Source organism: Cetorhinus maximus, chromosome 16 (assembly GCF_964194155.1).
Source record: "Cetorhinus maximus chromosome 16, sCetMax3.hap1.1, whole genome shotgun sequence".
Classification (NCBI taxonomy): Eukaryota; Metazoa; Chordata; class Chondrichthyes; order Lamniformes; family Cetorhinidae; genus Cetorhinus; species Cetorhinus maximus.
In genome coordinates this window covers 34,039,613-34,058,351 of record NC_135894.1, presented here as the reverse complement: position 1 = coordinate 34,058,351, position 18,739 = coordinate 34,039,613, and the positions used below count along the sequence as shown (strand labels likewise).

At 47.0% G+C, this 18,739-nt stretch overlaps 1 protein-coding gene across 1 annotated transcript in view; it reads right to left on the bottom strand.

Annotated features, from left to right (window-relative positions):
- Nucleotides 1–535: 535 nt before the first annotated feature.
- The window catches only part of tent5c (terminal nucleotidyltransferase 5C), a 128,337-nt gene continuing 110,133 nt past the window's right edge, over nucleotides 536–18,739 (bottom strand). The window contains exon 3 of the transcript XR_013579144.1: nucleotides 536–3,911. The gene's annotated coding sequence lies outside the window, so the exon portion shown is untranslated. The remainder of the gene's footprint in view (nucleotides 3,912–18,739) is intronic.

Genomic DNA, 18,739 nt, shown 5'->3' with positions numbered 1-18,739 from the left:
AACCACAACCCTCTTCCTTTGTGCTAGGTATGACTCCAACAGTGAAGGGTTTCCCCCCCTGATTCCCATTGACTCCAGTTTTGCTGGGGCTCCCTGATGCCACATTTGGTCAAATGCTGCCTTGATGTCAAGGGCAGTCACTCTCACCTCACCTCAGGAGTTCAGCTCTTTTGTCCATGTTTGAACCAAGGCTGTAATGAGATCAGGAGCTGAATGGCCCTGGCAAAATTCAAATTGGGCATCAGTGAGCAGGCTATTGCTAAGCAAGTGCCACTCGATAGCACTGTTGATGACCCCTTCCATTACATAACTGGTGATCGAGAGTAGACTGATGGGGCGGTAATTTGCCGGGTTGGATTTGTCCTGCTTTTTGTGAAGAGGACATACCTGGGCAATTTTTTCACATTGCCAGGTAGATGCCAGTGTTGTAGCTGTACTGGAATAGCTTGGCTAGGAACGCAGCAAATTCTGGAGCACAAATCTTCAATACTATTGACGGAATATTGTCAGGGCCCCTAGCCTTTTCAGTATCCAGTGCCTTCAGCTGTTTCTTGACATCACGTGGAGTGAATCGAATTGACTGAAGACTGGCATCTGTGATGCTGGGGACCTCTGGAGGAGGCCGAGATGGATCAACCACTCAGCATTTCGGGCTGAAGATTGTTGCAAATGCTTCAACTTTATCTTCTGCACTGATGTGCTGGACTCCCCCATCATGGAGGATAGGGATATTTGTAGGACCTTCTCCTGCAGTGAGTTGTTTAATTGTCCACCGCCATTCATGACTGGGTGTGGCAGGACTGCAGAGCTTAGATCTGATCCGTTGGTTGCGAAATCGCTTAGTTCTGACAATCACTTGCTGCTTATGCTGTTTGGCACATGGGTAGCCCCGTGTTGTCACCTAACCAGGTGGACACCTCATTTTTAGGTATGCCTGGTGCTGCTCCTGGCATGCCCTCCTGCACTCTTCATTGAACTAGGGTTGACCCCCTGGCTTGGTCGTAATGGTAGATTGGGAGATGTGCCAGGCCATGAGGTTACAGGTTGTGGTTGAGTATAATTCTGCTGCTGCTGATGGCCCACAATGCCTCACAGATGTGCAATCTTGAGTTGCTAGATCTGTTAGAAATCTATCCCATTTAGCATGGTGGATGTGCCACACAACATGATGGAGGGTATACTCAATGTGAAGACAGGACTTCATCTCCACAATGACTGTGCGGTAGTCACTCCTACCGATACTGTCATGGACAGATGCATGTGTGGCATGCAGTTTGGTGAGGATGAGGTCAAGTGTGTTTTTCCCTCACCACCTGCTGCAGACCCAATCTAGCAGCTATGTCATTTAGGACTCGGCCAGCTCAATCAGTAGTGGTGCTACTGAGGCACTCTTGGTGATGGACATTGAAGTTCCCCACCCAGAGTACATTCTGCACCCTTGCCACCCTCAGTTATTCTTCCCAGTGGTGTTCAACATGGAGGAGTATTGATTCATCAGCTGAGGGTGGATGGTACGTGATAATCAACAGGAGGTTGACCTGGTGCAATGAGACTTTATAGGGTCCAGAGTCAATGTTGAGGACTCTCAAGGCAATTCCCTCCCAACTGTATACCACTGTGCCACCACCTCTGCTGGATCTGTCCTGCTGGTGAGACAGGACATACCCAAGGATGTTGATGTTGTTTCTGGGACATTGCCTGTAAGGTATGATTCCGTGAGGATGACTAGTCTGTGAACCAGCTCTCCCAGTTTTGGCGCTAGCCTCCAGATATTAGTAAGGAGGACTTTGCAGGGTTGATAGGGCTGAGTTTGTTGTTGTTGTTTCTGATGCCTGGGACGATGCCAGGTGGCCCGTCCAGTTTCATTCCTTTATTGACTTGTTTTTAATGGTTTGATACAACTGAGTGACTTGCTCGGCCATTTCAGGGGACAGTTAAGAGTCAACCACATTGCTGTGGGTCAGGAGTCACATTTGGGCCAGACCAGGTAAAGACAGCAGATTTGCTTCCCTAAAGGGGCATTAATGAATCAAGTTTTTACAACAATTAACAATGGTTTTATGGTCATCATTAAACTTTTAATTCATTGAATTCAAATTCCACCATCTGCCGTGGTGGGATTCGAACGCGCGTCCCCAGAGCATTACCCTGGGTCTCTGGGTTACTAGACCAGCGACAATACCACAACGCCACCGTCCCCAGCTAATTTGCACACATCATGATCCCACAAACAATGAGACAACTGAATCAGATTATCTGTTTTAGTGATGTTGACCGGGGGATAAATTTTCCCAGGAGAACCAGCCCGCACTCGCTCAAATAGCTTCATAGGATCTCTTACATCCACCTAAGAGAGTAGAAAAGAGCTTTGTTTAAATGGATCATCAGAGAAACAACTTCCAGGATTTTCCGTGAAATCCGACTGATAGCGGGCGGGGAAATCGGCATTTGACTTGCCAATGACAATGGCAGCTTTTTCACGCCATATCGTGCGTCACTTTGATGAAAAACGGTGAGAGGGATGGTCAGATCACTGGTGGGGCAGCCTCTAATTCGCCCACCCCACCATCACCTCAGTCCTTTAATAATCCAGGCACCATATTTAAAGGTTGCCTTTGCACAGATTTAGGACTCTCTGAGGGGGGATTGAAAGCTATTGGAAATTCAAGATTTCCAAGGGAGGAAACATGCAGCCCCCATGTTCAGTGATGCCTTTCTCGAATGCCTACTGGATGCCGTGGCGGCCCGCTGCAAAGTCCTCTACCCCTGGGTGAAGAGCCTCATCCAAGGTGACAAATCCAGCATGGGAGGCAGTGGCAGTGGTGGTGAATGCCATGGTCCTACAAAAGAGGACAGCCATCCAGTGCAGGAAGAGGATGAATGATCTCCTCCATTCTGCCAGGGTAAGTCACCCTTCTCATCACTCTCAACTCACACACTCGCAAATCCATCAAATATCCACAGGGATCTCACTCACTGCCAGCTCAAGGGACATCACCATTCATACCCTCACACACACATCTCCTCTGTGGATCGTGTCTTCATCCCGCCCATGGCACCATTCACCACCCACACATGCCAGGTATCCTTCTCACTGGCCTGGCCGACGTCCTGCTTACACTCTCTCCATCTGTATTCATGCAGGACAAGCTGGCTCATAACAAAAGGGAAAGGTTCCAGATGCCTCAACTGAAGGTTCTGACCAACTTTGAGAGCAGATCCATCCACCTGTCTGGTGAGGATGTGGACCGTTCCTTTGCTGACGGTTAGGTCAGTGACGCTCACTCAAGTCAGGATCCTGCACTACGACATACATCAGACAAACATATTGTGAGTGATATCTCCTATTCGGCAGTCCCCTGTCGTGCACTAATGATCTCTCCTTTCTTTTGCAGATACATCTAGGAAGCATCCAAGGGTGTCCACAACCAGGGTCTCGACTCAGGTGGACAGGGGATTTAAATTTGACATGGGGGGGATGATTCTGGCACGTGGCTACAATAATGAGATGCATATTTATGAAAATTAAGTTTCCAAAGTTTGACGCGGGAAACGTAGCTAGCCATTGACAGGGGGAGGGGACAATCGCATCCTGGATTTACTTCACCAAGAAACGCAATGAGGACCTTTACACGAGATTTTCCAATCACACCGCCGAACACGCCTGCCCCAATCAGGCACGGAAAATCCCAGCCAACATTTCTAACAATGCAGCATTCCCTCACTATTGGGTGGCCAGTGTAAATGGAATTTGAACTTATGACCTTCTGACTCAGAGGTAGGCATTATCAGTGATTGAAGGCTGACAGAAATGCTGAATGTCCAATCTCTCTCCATGAGTTCCATGATTGCCTCCTTCATTGATGTCCTCCTGTTCCTGAAGGCTTCCTTTGGTTATGTGTCATATTTCCCTGCAAGCAGAAAAGTAGTGGGTTAGTGAGTGCCTTTTGAAGGCTTTTGAAAATTGTGAGGCAGCTTAACATGGTGTACATACTTAGGGGATAAAGTAGCAAGTGCAGCCAAGAGGAGGCAATAATTGTGAGGACAGAAGTAGACGTTGAGTGTGAATGGAAACAAAAGGACATTTGGTGGAGTGTTCAATTGTAAATGGAAAAGCTTGGAAAGTGAAGGAGAGAAATATTTATTTGTGTTGCAGTGCTATGTAGAGAGAAAGGGAAATGTGAAGGGGAGTTATCCCTTGGCAGTCCTGGTGAGATCATTAAGTTTCCGTGTGAACTAATACTATAGACATCGACCTGTTCAACATTCTCTCTCTATTGCTGCTAACTTAACAGGCACCCAGGGGAGGGATAGAGGGTCATTACCTTGTTCAGAATTTCTTTCATAAGTACCTCCATGACTGCACCAGTGAATTGGATGGCCTTGGAAGACATCATGCTGCTGCTTTATTATCTCACTCCACAGACTACCTTTGAACTGCACTTCCCACTTTAAAGGGCTGCAACCTCATCATCAAACTCTCCACCCTCCCAATCAGTGAACAAACTGTGAGTGTGACCAGCGTTGGCAGTTACCCGATCACAAAAATTGATGAGTCAGAATTCCTGCCCACTGCCTGTTCGATACACGCTTCACACGGAAATTAACTCTGTCTTAAGTCTACCTCCTCCATTTGTTGTTTAAAAAAAATCCTACGGAAGCGAACATCTGGCAGCAACACTAGCAGTTGCTTCAGACATCTGTATGTTTAAAAGCAGGAGATTTGAGATTTCCCAAAAGCTGGAAACAAACTGCAAAATGCACTTCGACAAGAAATTTGTTCTTGAGACAGCTGTGTTTACTATATATTATCCAGAGCTATGTTTGAGGATAATTTCTTTAAGAATAACAAATCCTTTAATATTCTCCATGTGAATGTTAGCTGTGCATCATACTTTTATTATTAGGTGCACTTCATTTTGTTATATATTTGTAAATTAAATCGCTAGTAGCTTTACTCTGTAAACCTCTGGCCAGTGTGGTAATATACTGTCCACCATATACAAGTGAGGTTGACATCATGAGGCAAAACTACTTTGAATTCAATGAACAAATTATAAGAAGGATAATTGTTAATCCCCAGGACATATCTCTTCAAGGACAGCATAGGATGCAAATTCTGGGTTGCTGAAGGAAAAGACCCGCTTAAGAGAAATAGCTGTTCGAAAGTCAGTTGATACCCAAACCCTGAAATCATTTAAAATGGCAGTTTTGACCATTAAACTGGTCAGTCATCCTATATTTCGGTGCTTTTTTATATGGTTCAGCTTTAGAATTAATGTCTGGGTCTCTGCTCTTTTAAATATGGCTGAAAATGATAATATTAAAATCTAGATTAGTTTGCCTGTAGATTCAATGGCATTTGGCTGACTTATATTGTAGTGAGTGTTTGATTAATTGCTGCTTTGGCTGCACTGTGTTACCAGTCTCTATGTAAAAAATGAAGAGGAACTCATTTGAGAGCAAACATTCACTTGAGCATTTTCCTTCCACTTGGAAAAGCTTCTATTATGAAAGCATGAATTATTTCATATAATGTCATTACAATTATATTCATCAAGTAGTGCTATATTTATGAAAAAAATTGTATTACAAAAATTAACTACTCTCAACTAAAAATAGCTCCCAATGTGTAGCCCCATAATTCCTGGTAAAAGTCTGAACCGTTTTACTGGAAGTGCTATTTTCTGGAATTTGTGCTCCTTTGAGGACAACTGCTTTTGTAATTGGAATAACTTAAGGTTATTGAAAGTTTCCAGTAAAAGTCAATTATATATTTTTTAATTACTGTTGCGTATTCAGCTTCTAATGATCGCTGCTTAAAAGTTGAAGCCAACTTTCTGCTTTGAAGCTCATCATTATCACATGTACCATTCATAACTATACCACATGTGGTCTCAAAATATGTCTGTACAATTTAATGCAGTGAAGAGTATTTTGGTTATAATAATATTATGGTGGGAGCAAATTAGGATAGTCCCTGAAAACGGGCACAGGAATGGCGATGCATGATTAACTTCACCCCGCCCCCTCACCAATTCTTCTGATGCAAGCAGCACTCAAACTTCATGCTGCTTGCTCAATACCATGGTAGTAACATATAGTCAGTGGTAACTGCACTGTTGAGTGGCTGGAAATGAAAGTCAATGTAGTCCCAGAGGGTCATAGGCTGCTCTTTCATTAGAGGGAGATGACTGGTGGTGAGTTTAACCTGAGGGTCACCACAGCTCAGGCAAGGGGCAAGGTTTAGCCTTCGTGGATGACTTCACCCATTACAGGAGTTGAACCCACACTGTTAGCATCACTCTGCATCACAAAACAGCCATCCAGCCAACTGAGCTAACCGACCCCCAACGTGGCTGCGTCCCTCTGCAGGATGTCCAAGTTTGTAAAAGCCAAAGATTAAAGCTAGCCTCCACTACTTAAAACTAATCTTCACCCCTTAAATGGAAGGTGCATTCTGGGTGCAGCTGGTGCTGCCAGAACACAAGAACACAACAGATAGGAGCAGGAGTAGACCATACTACCTGCTGAGCCTTCTCTGCTAATCAATACACTCATGGCTGATCTTGGGTTTCAACTCCACTTTCCTGTCCACTGGCTCATATCCCTTCATGCCCTGAGAGACCTAAAATCTGTCCATCTCCACCTTAAATATACCCAGCAGTGGAGTATCCACAATCCTCTGGAGTACAGAGTTCCAAAGATTCACAACCCTTTGAGTGAAGAAATTTCTCATCTCAGTCCTAAATGATCATCCCCTTATCCTGAAACTGTGCCTCCGTGTTCTCGATTCCAGTCAGTGGGAACATCCTCTCAGTGTCTACCCTGTCAAGCCCCTTCAGTATCTTGTATGTTTCAATAAAGTAATCTCTCATTCTCCTAAACTCCAAAGAATATAGACCCAATACTCAGCCTCACATCATAAGACAACTTTTTCATCCCAGGGATCAATCTAGCGAACCTTCGCTGTACTGCCTCTAATACAATTATATCCTTCCTTAAGTATGGAGACCAAAACTGCACTCAGTATTTCATGTGTCATCTCACTAAAGTCTTGTTCAATTTTAGAAAGGCTTTGTTATTCCTGTACTCCAATTCCCTTGGATTAAAGGCCAACATTTCATTTGCCTTCCTAATTGCTTGATGCACCTGCATTCTAATTTTCTGTGGTCCTTGTACAAGCATACCCAACTTTCTCTGAACATCAACATTCACAAGTTTCATGCCTTTTAAAAAAATTCTGCTTTTCTATTCTTATGACCAAAGTGAATAACCTCACACGTCCTCACATTATACGTCATCTTGTTGCCCACTCATTTATATATATCTCTCTCTCTGCAGACTCTCTGTTTTCCTCCTCACAGTTTACATATCCAACAAGCTTGGTATCAGCAAACTTAGATACATTACTCTCTGTTTCATTGTCTAAGTCATTAGTATGGGTTGTAAATAGCTGAGGCCCCAGCATTGATACTTACAGCATAAAAACAAAAAACTACTGCGGATGCTGCAAATCCAAAACAAAAACAGAATTACCTGGAAAAACTCAGCAGGTCTGGCAGCATCGGTGGAGAAGAAAAGAGTCGACGTTTCGAGTCCTCACGACCCTTCAGCAGAACTGAGTACAGTTAGGAGAGGGGTGAAATATAAGCTGGTTTAAGGTGGGCGGGGGGAGAGAGAAGTTGAGGTGGGGGCTGGGGGTGGGTGGGGGGGAATGGTTGTAGGAACAAGCAAGCAGTGATAGGAACAAATAATCAAAAGATGTCACAGACAAAAGGATCAAAGAGGTGTTGAAGGTGGTGATATTATCTAAGAAAATGTGCTGATTAAGAATGGATGGCAGGATACTCAAGGTACAGCTCTAGTGGGGGTGGGGTGGAAAGACTGACAAGGTATTAGTTGTAGATTTAAAAATAATGGAAATAGGTGGGAAAAGAAAAATCTATATAAATTATTGAAAAAAACAAAAGGGAGGGGGAAGAAACGGGGTGGGGATGGGGGGAGGGAGTTTAAGATCTAAAGTTGTTGAATTCATTATTCAGCCCGGAAGGCTGTAAAGTGCCTAGTCGGAAGATGAGGTGCTGTTCCTCCAGTTTGCGTTGGGCTTCACTGGAACAATTCAGCAAGCCAAGGACAGACATGTGGGCAAGAGAGCAGGGTGGAGTGTTAAAATGGCAAGCGACAGGGAGGTTTGGGTCTTTCTTGCGGACAGACCGCAGGTGTTCTGCAAAGCGGTCGCCCAGTTTGCATTTGGTCTCTCCAATGTAGAGGAGACCGCATTGGGAGCAACGAATGCAGTAGACTAAGTTAGGGGAAATGCAAGTGAAATGCTGCTTCACTTGAAAGGTCCACTCCTCCATCACCCACTACTCCTCAACCCCCACCTATGGCACCTCCCCATGCCCACGCAGAAGATGCAACACCTGCCCCTTCACTTCCTCTCTCCTCACCATCCAAGGGCCCAAACTCTCCTTTCAAGTGAAGCAGCATTTTACTTGCATTTCCCCTAACTTAGTCTACTACATTCGTTGCTCCCAATGCGGTCTCCTCTACATTGGAGAGACCAAACGCAAACTGAGCAACCGCTTTGCAGAACACCTGCGGTCTGTCCGCAAGAAAGACCCAAACCTCCCTGTCGCTTGCCATTTTAACACTCCACCCTGCTCTCTTGCTCACATGTCTGTCCTTGGCTTGCTGCATTGTTCCAGTGAAGCCCAATGCAAACTGGAGGAACAGCACCTCATCTTCCGACTAGGCACTTTACAGCCTTCCGGGCTGAATATTGAATTCAACAACTTTAGATCTTAAACTCCCTCCCCCCATCCCCACCCCGTTTCTTCCCCCTCCCTTTTGTTTTTTTCAATAATTTATATAGATTTTTCTTTTCCCACCTATTTCCATTATTTTAGAATCTACAACTAATACCTTGTCAGTCTTTCCACCCCACCTTGAGTGTCCTGCCATCTATTGTTAATTAGCACATTTTCTTAGATAATATCACCACCTTCAACACCTCTTTGATCTTTTTGTCTGTGACATCTTTTGATTATCTGCTCCTATCACTGCTTGCTTGTCCCTACAACCACCCCCCCCACCCCCCTCAACTTCTCTCTCTCCCCCCGCCCATCTTAAACCAGCTTATATTTCACCCCTCTCCTAACTATACTCAGTTCTGTTGAAGGGTCGTGAGGACTCAAAACGTCGACTCTTTTCTTCTCCATCGATGCTGCCAGACCTGCTGAGTTTTTCCAGGTAATTCTGTTTTTGTTTTTGATACTTACAGCACTCCACTAGTCACTGCCTGCCTACTTGAAAATTCCCCATATATACCTATTCTTTGCTTTCTGTCTGCTAACCAGTCCCCTGCCCAACTCCATGAGCCCTTATCTTGCCTGCTAACCTTTTGTGTGGCACCTTATCAAATCTCTTTTGGAAATCTACATCTACTGATTTCCCTTTATCTACCCAGTTAGGTCTGCAAAAAAACTCAAATATATTTGGGTATTGCTGAAAAAAGACACATTGTTGAAACTTTTCGTCTTACACTCATCCAGACAGAATTTGCAAGAATACCAATTATAAAGGGAACGTGATGCAAGGAATGTAGGCCGTACATCCTAACAACTGGCAGATTGTATCCAACAGCATGTCTCTTCTGCTGTTTGCACCAGGCAAAGTACTGACTGTACCCAACCAGCTCATGGTTGTAAAACTCAAAACAAATGTCCGACATTAAATGTGATTCTGTGATTGGACAACACTTGCTAAACAATCCTGAGTGTGCTAAGGAGTACACTGACAGCCAATTTAAGATTATCAGTCAGGCTCGCAGTGTGGCTCACTTACACTTGCTAGAAGCTACATATATTCATACAGAGGGCTCTGTCCTTTGCAGACAGAAGGAACATGTCCATGCATTACACCTGTTTCAACTAAAGAAAAGCTTGGGGACAGCCATTCCCTGGTTCATTCCCATGGAAATGCCTTGACCAATCAGAGTCGACCTGTCTGGTTTGAAGTTAAACAAAAGCTTGGCAGTTAATTGCTCTTGATTGATGTCAGGTTAACTGGCCTTTAGGTCACTGTTTTCTCTTTCTCTCCTTTCTTGAATAGCAATGTTACATTTGCTAACTTTCAATCTGCTGGGATCATTCCAGAATCTAGGGAATTTTGGAAGATCATAGCAGCGGATCCATTAACTCTGCAGCTATCTATTTCAGAACCCTAGGGTGTAGGTCATCAGGTTCTGGGGATTTGATGGATTTTAGTCCTTCAAATTGCTTCGGTACTTTTTGCAAGTGGCTGAGGAAGGTAGACGGTAGGGTTTGGTGAGGAAAGCAGAAGGTGCATGCTTAGATCATCGGCAACTGGTAAATGAAAGAGATTGTGGAATGAGGGGTAAGTGAGTCATGAAATGGAGGATTAGGTATGAACATACCTTCATCTTTGAAGGTTTCAGCCCCTGCCTCAGTCATGGTCACTACAATGATGCCTTTCTCCTTTCAGGTACCCAGGAACTGCCACCTGGTCAGGCAGTGGTGCAGGAGCAAAAGGTGGAGGAGGAAGAAGAGAGTGATGATAAAGAAACACCAAGACTTAATATTACATTCCCAGCCACCAGATCAGATACTAACACTGCACAGACTTTAGAGGGTGGCTTAGAGGTGGAATCTGCATGTGGTGAGTGAAAGTTGCAGAGGACTATAGGCTGCTCTCTTATTAGAGGGTTTAACCTGAGGACCACCACACCTTAGGTGAGGGGCGACGTTGAGAGGGCAGGGCCTTCATGGATGACCTCAGTCGGTACTGGCATTGAACCTGCTCTGTTGGTGTCACTCTGCATCACAAACCAGCATGTGGTGAGACATCAGGCATGGGTGGCCTGCAGGCAGGACAAGGGACAGTAGGGCAGGTGCCAGATTGCCAGATTGTGAGGTCGCAAATGAGTTCTGCCACAGAGTACTTAGATAAGAACTTTGATGGGCCAGACCATGGGATAAGACTAATAGGTATGCATAAGGAAATGCTGGGTGCACTGGCAGGCCTACCAGAAGGCCTGTGGAGACAATCAAGGAGCAGAAAGGAGATGGGTATCAATCAGCCATGATCTTATTAAATGGCCGCGGAGGCTCGAGGGGCCGAATGGCCTACTCCAGCTCCTTATCCGTATGTATCTTGTACAGTGCTTTACACAGACCACCCTTTACAATATGCAAGTGGTGACCAGTTGAATTACAAAACTTGTGGACCCAACCATGTTCCAACTAAACTTATTGAATTTTTTGAGGAGGCGACAATAGTAATTCAGTAACTATAATTCATTTGGATTTTCTGAAGGCCTTTGATAAGGTGCCACATAATAGACTAATGATAAAGATGTGGAATGAAGGGACAGGTGGCAAAATGGACTGCCAGTTATTGCAAGAGAGGAAGTAGAGAATGGGAGTAAAGGGTGGCTATTCAGAGCGGCAGACAATGGGAAATAGTGCTCCAAACATAAGAACATAAGAACTAGGAGCAGGAGCAAGCAATTCAGCCCCTCGAGCCTGCCCTGCCATTCATTACGATCATGGCTGATCTCATTTTGGCCTCAACTCCAATTTCCTGCCCTCTCCCCATAACCTTTCAACCCATTACTAATTAAAAATCTGTCTATCTCCTCCTCAAATTTATTCAGCGTCCCGGCATCCATTGCACTCTGAGGTAGTGAATTCCACAGATTCACAACCCTTTGAGAAAAGTAATTCCTCCTCATCTCGGATTTAAATCTACCACCCTTTAGCCTAAAACTATGGCCTCTTGTTCTAGAATGCCCCAGAAGAAGAAACATCCGCTCCTCATCTACTTTGTCTATCCCCTTTAGCATCTTATATACCTCAATTAGATCTCCTCTCATCCTTCTAAACTCTAGTGAGTATAGGCCTAAACCGCTCAATCTCTCCTCATAAAACAAGCCCCGCATCTCTGGAATCAATCTAGTGAAGGGATCAGTGTTGGGACCACTGCTTACATTTACAATTTACATTAACAATTTGGATTTTGGAATCAAAAACACAATTTCTAAATTTGCAATGACACCAGATTGGGAGGAATAGTCAATACTGAAAAGGACTGCAACAAATTACAGCAGGACATTAATAAACTTACAGAATGGTCAAATAATTGGCAAATGATGTTCAGATAAACATGGCTAGTATATTTGCTTGGAAAGTAAAAGCCTAGGTGGGGTAGAGGAACAAAATAATCTTGAAGTACAAATACATAAATCACTAAAAGTTGCGCCACAGGTTAGCAAGGCCATAAAGAAAAGCAAACCAACCACCCAGTTTTATTTCTAGAGGGTCAGAATTGAAGAGTAGGAAAGTTATGCTAAACCTGTGTCAAACTTTGGTTAAACCACACTTAGGCCGGAATTTTCCTGTCCCATTGGCATCGGGTAGAATGGCAGACAGGGGGTGGGGGGGAACAATATGGTGAGAAGACCAAAAATCAGTTTCACGCAAGCATGAAAGCACAGCGGGATCATCTGATGGTGTGGTGGAACACGAAATCCACTGGAGGCTGGCGTGAACCTGATTTGCATCCTGGTAATTGGATGCAAAGTAAGGCCTGACTTGAATTATGCCCCCACACCAGATTTACCACTACCCTGGCGGAAAACACACCAGCCCAGAACATGCCTGGACAAGTGTGACGTGCAGAAGTCGGGACTTACCGTTACGGCCTTGTACAGATCGCGGACATCTGAGGAGAAGATGATGCTGGAGCCCTACAGCTACTAGACCCTGGAGGAACATGTGCATCACATACTGGGTGGATTCTCATGGACATGGCTCCACCGCGAAGCAGCTCTCAGAAGGTGGAAGGTCCCTGTTCACGTCTCGGGTCTGCTTCAGAACATCATGGTCATGGCCATGGGCTGCCACGGATGATCAGCAAGGAAAGTCTAGGTGTGACTGAGCGAGGAAGGTGTACTGGGGGAGGGGGAGGTTAGGAGGGGGGAGGAATTAAGGTATCGGGGTGGGGGGCGAGGTTGGTGGGGGAGAGAACGAAGGTGCCGGAGGGGTTGAGGTTGAGGAGGGAACAAATGTGTCGGGGGAGTGAGGTTGGGAGGTAGGGAACAAAGAAGTTTGGGGAGTGAGGTTGAGGGGATGTACGTATCAGGGGGTGAAGTTGGGAGGGGGTAGGAGGGAGTACGGGGGTGAGGAGGGTGTAATGGGGTAGAATACGTCAAGTGGGAAGGTAGGTGTAAGCGGGGAGGAAGGTGTCAGGGGAGGAGTTCGGACAGGAGAAAGAGTCCAGGGGGAGGAAGGTGTCTGGGGGAGGAGAGAGTTCAGAAGGGGGAAAGATTTCAGAGGGGGGAAGCAGTTCGGGGGGAGGAGGAAGTTCGGAGGTGGGAGAGAATTCAGAGGGGGGGAAGGAGTCCAGGGGGAGGAAGATGTCTAGAAGGAGGAGGGAGCTCAGAGGGGGGAAGGAGTCCAGGGGTAGGAGGGAGTAAGGGGTGGGCGATGTCCAGGTAAACATGCAGTGGAGGGGTCTGTGGAGTTGAGGGCTGCCTCCTGCTGATCAAACTGAGGGTGAGCGTGGTAGGAGGGAATGGTGAGTATGAGAGGGGGCAGAGGGAGCCAGGAAGGTGGGAGGGTGAGGGTATATCAGTAGCGGCAGAAGGGACAGTGAGGGTGGTTGGTGGAGTCTTGGAGGGAGACACAGATCCTGGGGGTGGGAAGGAGGAGGTCGGGGAGATCAATTTTGATGGGGGTGGGATTCTCAGGAAGGTAGGGAACTTGTATGTTCACCAGGAACAGAGCCGTAAAATCCGGCAAGCCATTCTAAACTCCATTGGCTTCAGCAGGTCTATAAAATCCCACTGTTGTAAAATTCCACCCTAGGGTTCCAGCTGGTAGGTGACAGTGGGGAGGTGGAAGGTGATGCCAGGTTGGTCGACAGTGATGGAAGGAAGGACATGGGTGACTGGAGGAGGGGAAAGGATGGGGTAGTTGAGCAAAAATTCGACCATTGTTGTCGAAATCGAAAGTGAACAGAGCCTCATGTTGGGCGGGCGCAGGTGCTGCATGGGAGTGTGATCAGTGGTTGGGTGAAGATGCAGATCAGCTCAGCTGGACAACTGAAAGAGAAACCCAGCAGCTAGCATTGAAGATGTGCAGGACTGTGAGATGAATGTGATAGATGAAGGCTCCGCGTGGGTGGTGGGAGAATGCTTGCATGAGGCTCTGAAAGGCCCTGCCACACACACACACACTTCTCCCTCCAGAATCACTCATGGTTCAGCTGTGTGCAGCCTAACTGCTGGTGCGGGGTGAGGGCGGGGGAGGAAGTGGGTGATACAGGGGGAGGACTCACAAAGCGTGCCATTGAAGCTGAAAGACAACATTACACATTATTCAGTGAAATAGAATATATAATATTCTATATTCTATAATCCTATATTCTATAATTCTATATTCTATAATAATATAGAATATATATATAATATATATATATATATATAGAATATATCAGGTTATAAAGTGACAAAATGTATTCGTCCATTCAACCACTTGTTATCAGAATTTCTTAACTTTTCTAGGCCTATCACTTTTTCTGGGTGCTGCCCTGACATCCGCAGCAGAGGTGGAGACAATGGTTGGCCCTGTTGCCTCAGGTGACTTTGGTATGGGTCCTCTGGAGAGCTGAGGTCTTGAGGGCGCATGCTAGCTTTGGTTGTCCTCCTGTGGGCCAGCTGCTCCCTCTGCTGTCACAGAGAACGAGGTTGAGGGGGTGACAGACTTGGAGGGATCCTCTAAGGTTCCAGAATGGATAACCCAGTGGTGTCCAGCTGCTGCTCCTCCTCCCTTCGGGTGTCCGAGGGCCCTGGCCTGACTCCTTGAGGGGAAGGAGCACTTGGACGGATGTTGAGGTGTCCTGTTTCCCTGTCGCATTGCCACAGCAGGAACTCACCCATGGCTCCCGCAATGGAGTGCAGGTCTGCGCGTGTCTCCATGTTCTCCTGGACCAAGATCTCCATGGCGTCCACTATCCTTCCCATGGAGACCTTGGTACGCGTACACGTGGACGCCACTTGATCAAATGCCAATTGTCTCGTCGATGGCATTTTGTGTGATAATGGCTTAGAATACAAACTGGACTCATGAACCAGGTGACCAGTGGATAATCCTTTCCACTCAGTACCCAGCCTCTAGCTTGTCATGGTGGCTCAAATGCAGATGGTACAGTGGACTAGCGCAGAATGAATCATGACAGCTGGTAGGATACTGAACATTGACCAGCACAATTCATCGTGTATGGTCACACACCAGCTGGATATTGAGGGAGTGGAATCTCTTCCAGATGTGTATATCTCAGAATTTACATCTGGCGTCTGCATAGCAATGTGTGTGCGGTCAATGGCATCCTGCATCATGGGGTAGCCTGAATTCCTGATGAAGTAGTGCACTCGCTCTGTCTACCTCTCTCTGGCAAGACAGAATGAAACGTATTCAGCATTCTGCATACAGAGCCTCAGTGACCTCCCTTATACAACAATGGAGAGCAAACTGAGAGGTGGGTAAAATATTGTCAGCTTCAGCTTGGAAGGAGCCAGAAAAAGTCAGGGCATAGTCATCTTCAAAGCCACTGGCAATACCACCCTCACCCAGCTCTGAGGCTGCAGTTCTGCCTGTAACAGGAGGCAGATTGCAGTGAGCAGCTCTTTAGTGAAACAGCGACATCACACATAGTCTTCCTCACTGAGGTTAAGGTAAGAGAATTGCTGCCTGAAGACCCTAGGTGAATATGGCTGCCTGCTTAGAGCCTTTCTTCCTTCCTCCTCTTCCAGCAGCTCTCCCTTTGTGTGACTTCCCGATTCCCATTGACTTCAGCTTTGCTAGGGCTCCTTGATGCCACATTCTGTCAAATGCTGCCTTGATGTCAAGGGCAGTCACTCTCACCTCACCTCGGGAGTTCAGTTCTTTTGTATATGTTTGAACCAAGGTTGTAATGAGGTCAGGAACTGAGTGGCCCTGATGACATCCAAACTAAGCACCAGGGAGTAGATTATTGCTGAGTAAATGCTGCTTGATAACACTGTCGATGACTCCTTCCATCACTTTGCTGATAATCGAGAGTAAGCTGATGGGGTGGTAATTGGCCGGGCTGGATTTGTCCCGCTTTGTTGTGTACAGGATATACCTGGGCAATTTTCCACATTTCTGGGAGCGTGCTAGTGTTGTAGCTGTACTGGAAAAGCTTAGCTAGGCAGACGGTCAGTTCTGGAGCACAGGTTTTCAGTACTTTTGCCAGAATGATGTCAGGGCCCATAGCCTTTGCAGTATCCAGTGCCTTCAGCCTGGATATCACATGGAGTGAATTGAATTGGCGGAAGACTAGCATCTGTGATACTGGGAACCTCAGGAGGAGGCCGAGATGGATCATCTACCCGGCATTTCTGGCTGAAGATTGTTGCAAAAGCTTCAGCCTTGGGCAGATTCATCCCAGATTTGCACTAAATGACAATTTACCTGCCGGCCACAATGGCGGCTTTTCATGCTCCATCGTCCCAAACTCACCACATTAATTATGCATTCCCGGGAAACGCGCCATTTCCCTGGTGGGCAGGTTCTCATTCGCCCGCCACGCCATTACCTCGCCGCTTCATCATCCCGGGCATCATGTTTAAATTCCAGCTGCGCACATCTCTCGGAGCTTCCAGCCCACGTTTGCTGCAAAGAAAACATGGCCCCGAATGCCAAAAAGACTGCAGCCCCCAGGTTCAATGACGCATCCCTCTAGTGCCTTTTGGATGTAGTGGAGGCCCGCCGTGATGTCCTCCACCTCAACTCTGGCTGCAGGATGGGCAGCAACCTCACTATTCTGGCTTGGGAGGTGGTAGCAGCGGTGGCCAGTGCCAATGCCCTGCAAAAGAGGACAGCCACCCTGTGCCACTACAGGATGAATAGTCTCATCCGTTCCTCCAGGGTAATTCACTCTTCTCATCACTCTGAGCTCACACACTCACAAACCCATCACACGTCCACAGGGATCTCACACCTCAAGTGACAACACCACTAACTCTCACACATACAACTTCATCTCTCCATTAGGCTCCTATCCTCTGGACCTCACATCTTCATCCTGTCCATGGCTCTGCTCACCACACAAACATTCCACGCAGTGCCAGGTGTCCTACTCACACTCCCTCCATCTGTTTTCATGCAGGAGAAGCCTGTTCACATCAGCAGGAAGAGGTCCCAGACTGGGGGTGCAATGGCCCACATTAGGCCCCTCACTCACTTTGAGGAGTGTGCCATTAGACTGACTGGTGAGGACATGGACCATGCCTGCAGCGATGATGAGGTTGGCAGCAAACATTCTTGGAAGCATCCGACATCACATCATCCCTCTCTCAAAGCAAATATGAGTGCTCTCTCTCCTGCTTTTGACTCTGCTGCCATGCACTACTTACTTCTACTTTGGTTCACAGGGAACTCTGCCAAGCAACTGACACCCTCAGCCAGCCAGGCCCTCAGTTCCATCCATGTCCTCATCTCCAGCCAAGAAGACACCTCCTCTATTGAAGAGCTGCAAATAAGCGGCTTAGAAGATCTGTCACATTGATTACCCACACCCACACCATCCACCAACGCAGAGACACACACCTCAGTGGGACCAGGATCTAGAGCAGGCTCAGGTTCACAATCTGGTGGTCACTGCACGGACACATGTTCGCAGGAGCATGAGGCAGGTTCGTGAGAGCTCCCCAGCACTCAGAAGACTGCTGGAGATCAGGCATCTGTGAGGTCTGAGTCAGATGACGAGCCTCTAGATTTGGCCATCCAACTTATGCTGGAGAGTCAGCAGAAGGTGTGGGAACATCACACAAAACTACTAGAAGTCCTCAGCAGAGTGGCATGCAAGTAGGAGGAGACTGTCCGTCTGCTCTCTGATGAAGTGGTGCCCACATGTGCGGATATGGAGGTCTCCATGGAGAGGATGGTGGACGCCATGGAGACCCTGGTCCAGCAGAATGCGGAGATGTGTGCAGACCTGCACTCCATTGTGGGAGCCATGGGTGAGTTTCTGCAGTGGCAACATGAGAGGGAAACAGGGCATCCTCCAGGTGCTCCTTCCCCTCAAGGAGTCAGGATGGGGCCCTCAGGCACCCAGAGGGAGGAGGTCTGGCAGCTGGACACCCCTGGGTCATCCACTCAGAAATCTCAGAGGCTGTCCTCTCCCTCCAAGTCCCTTTTGCCTGTGAGCCCTTCAACCTCATCCTCTGTCACCACAGAGGGAGAAGCTGGCCAATGAGTGATTCTGGAGGGAGCAATTTGTATGTGGCAGGGCCTTTTGGAGCCTCATCTAAGCTCTCTCCCACACATGGGATCCCTCACGTATCACACTCGCCTCAATGTCCTGAGCATTTTCAATGCTGCCTGCTGGGGTTCACTTTCAGTTGTCCATCTGAGCTGACCTGCAGCTCCACCCACCCAATGCTCACATTCCCATGCAACACCTGATCTCGCCCACCAAAACTGTTGTTTCACTTTTGATTTGGACAGTGTGGTCTTGATTTGGTTTCTCGTGTACTCCCCATCTATTCTCCTCCCCCAGTCACCCATTTCCTTTCCGCCATCACTGTTGACCCCCCCTGGCATCACTTTCCACCTTCCCTCCGTTACCTACCAGGAGGCAGACAAGGACCCATCAGACCCTTCCATTGCACGTTCAGTTGGACATCCCG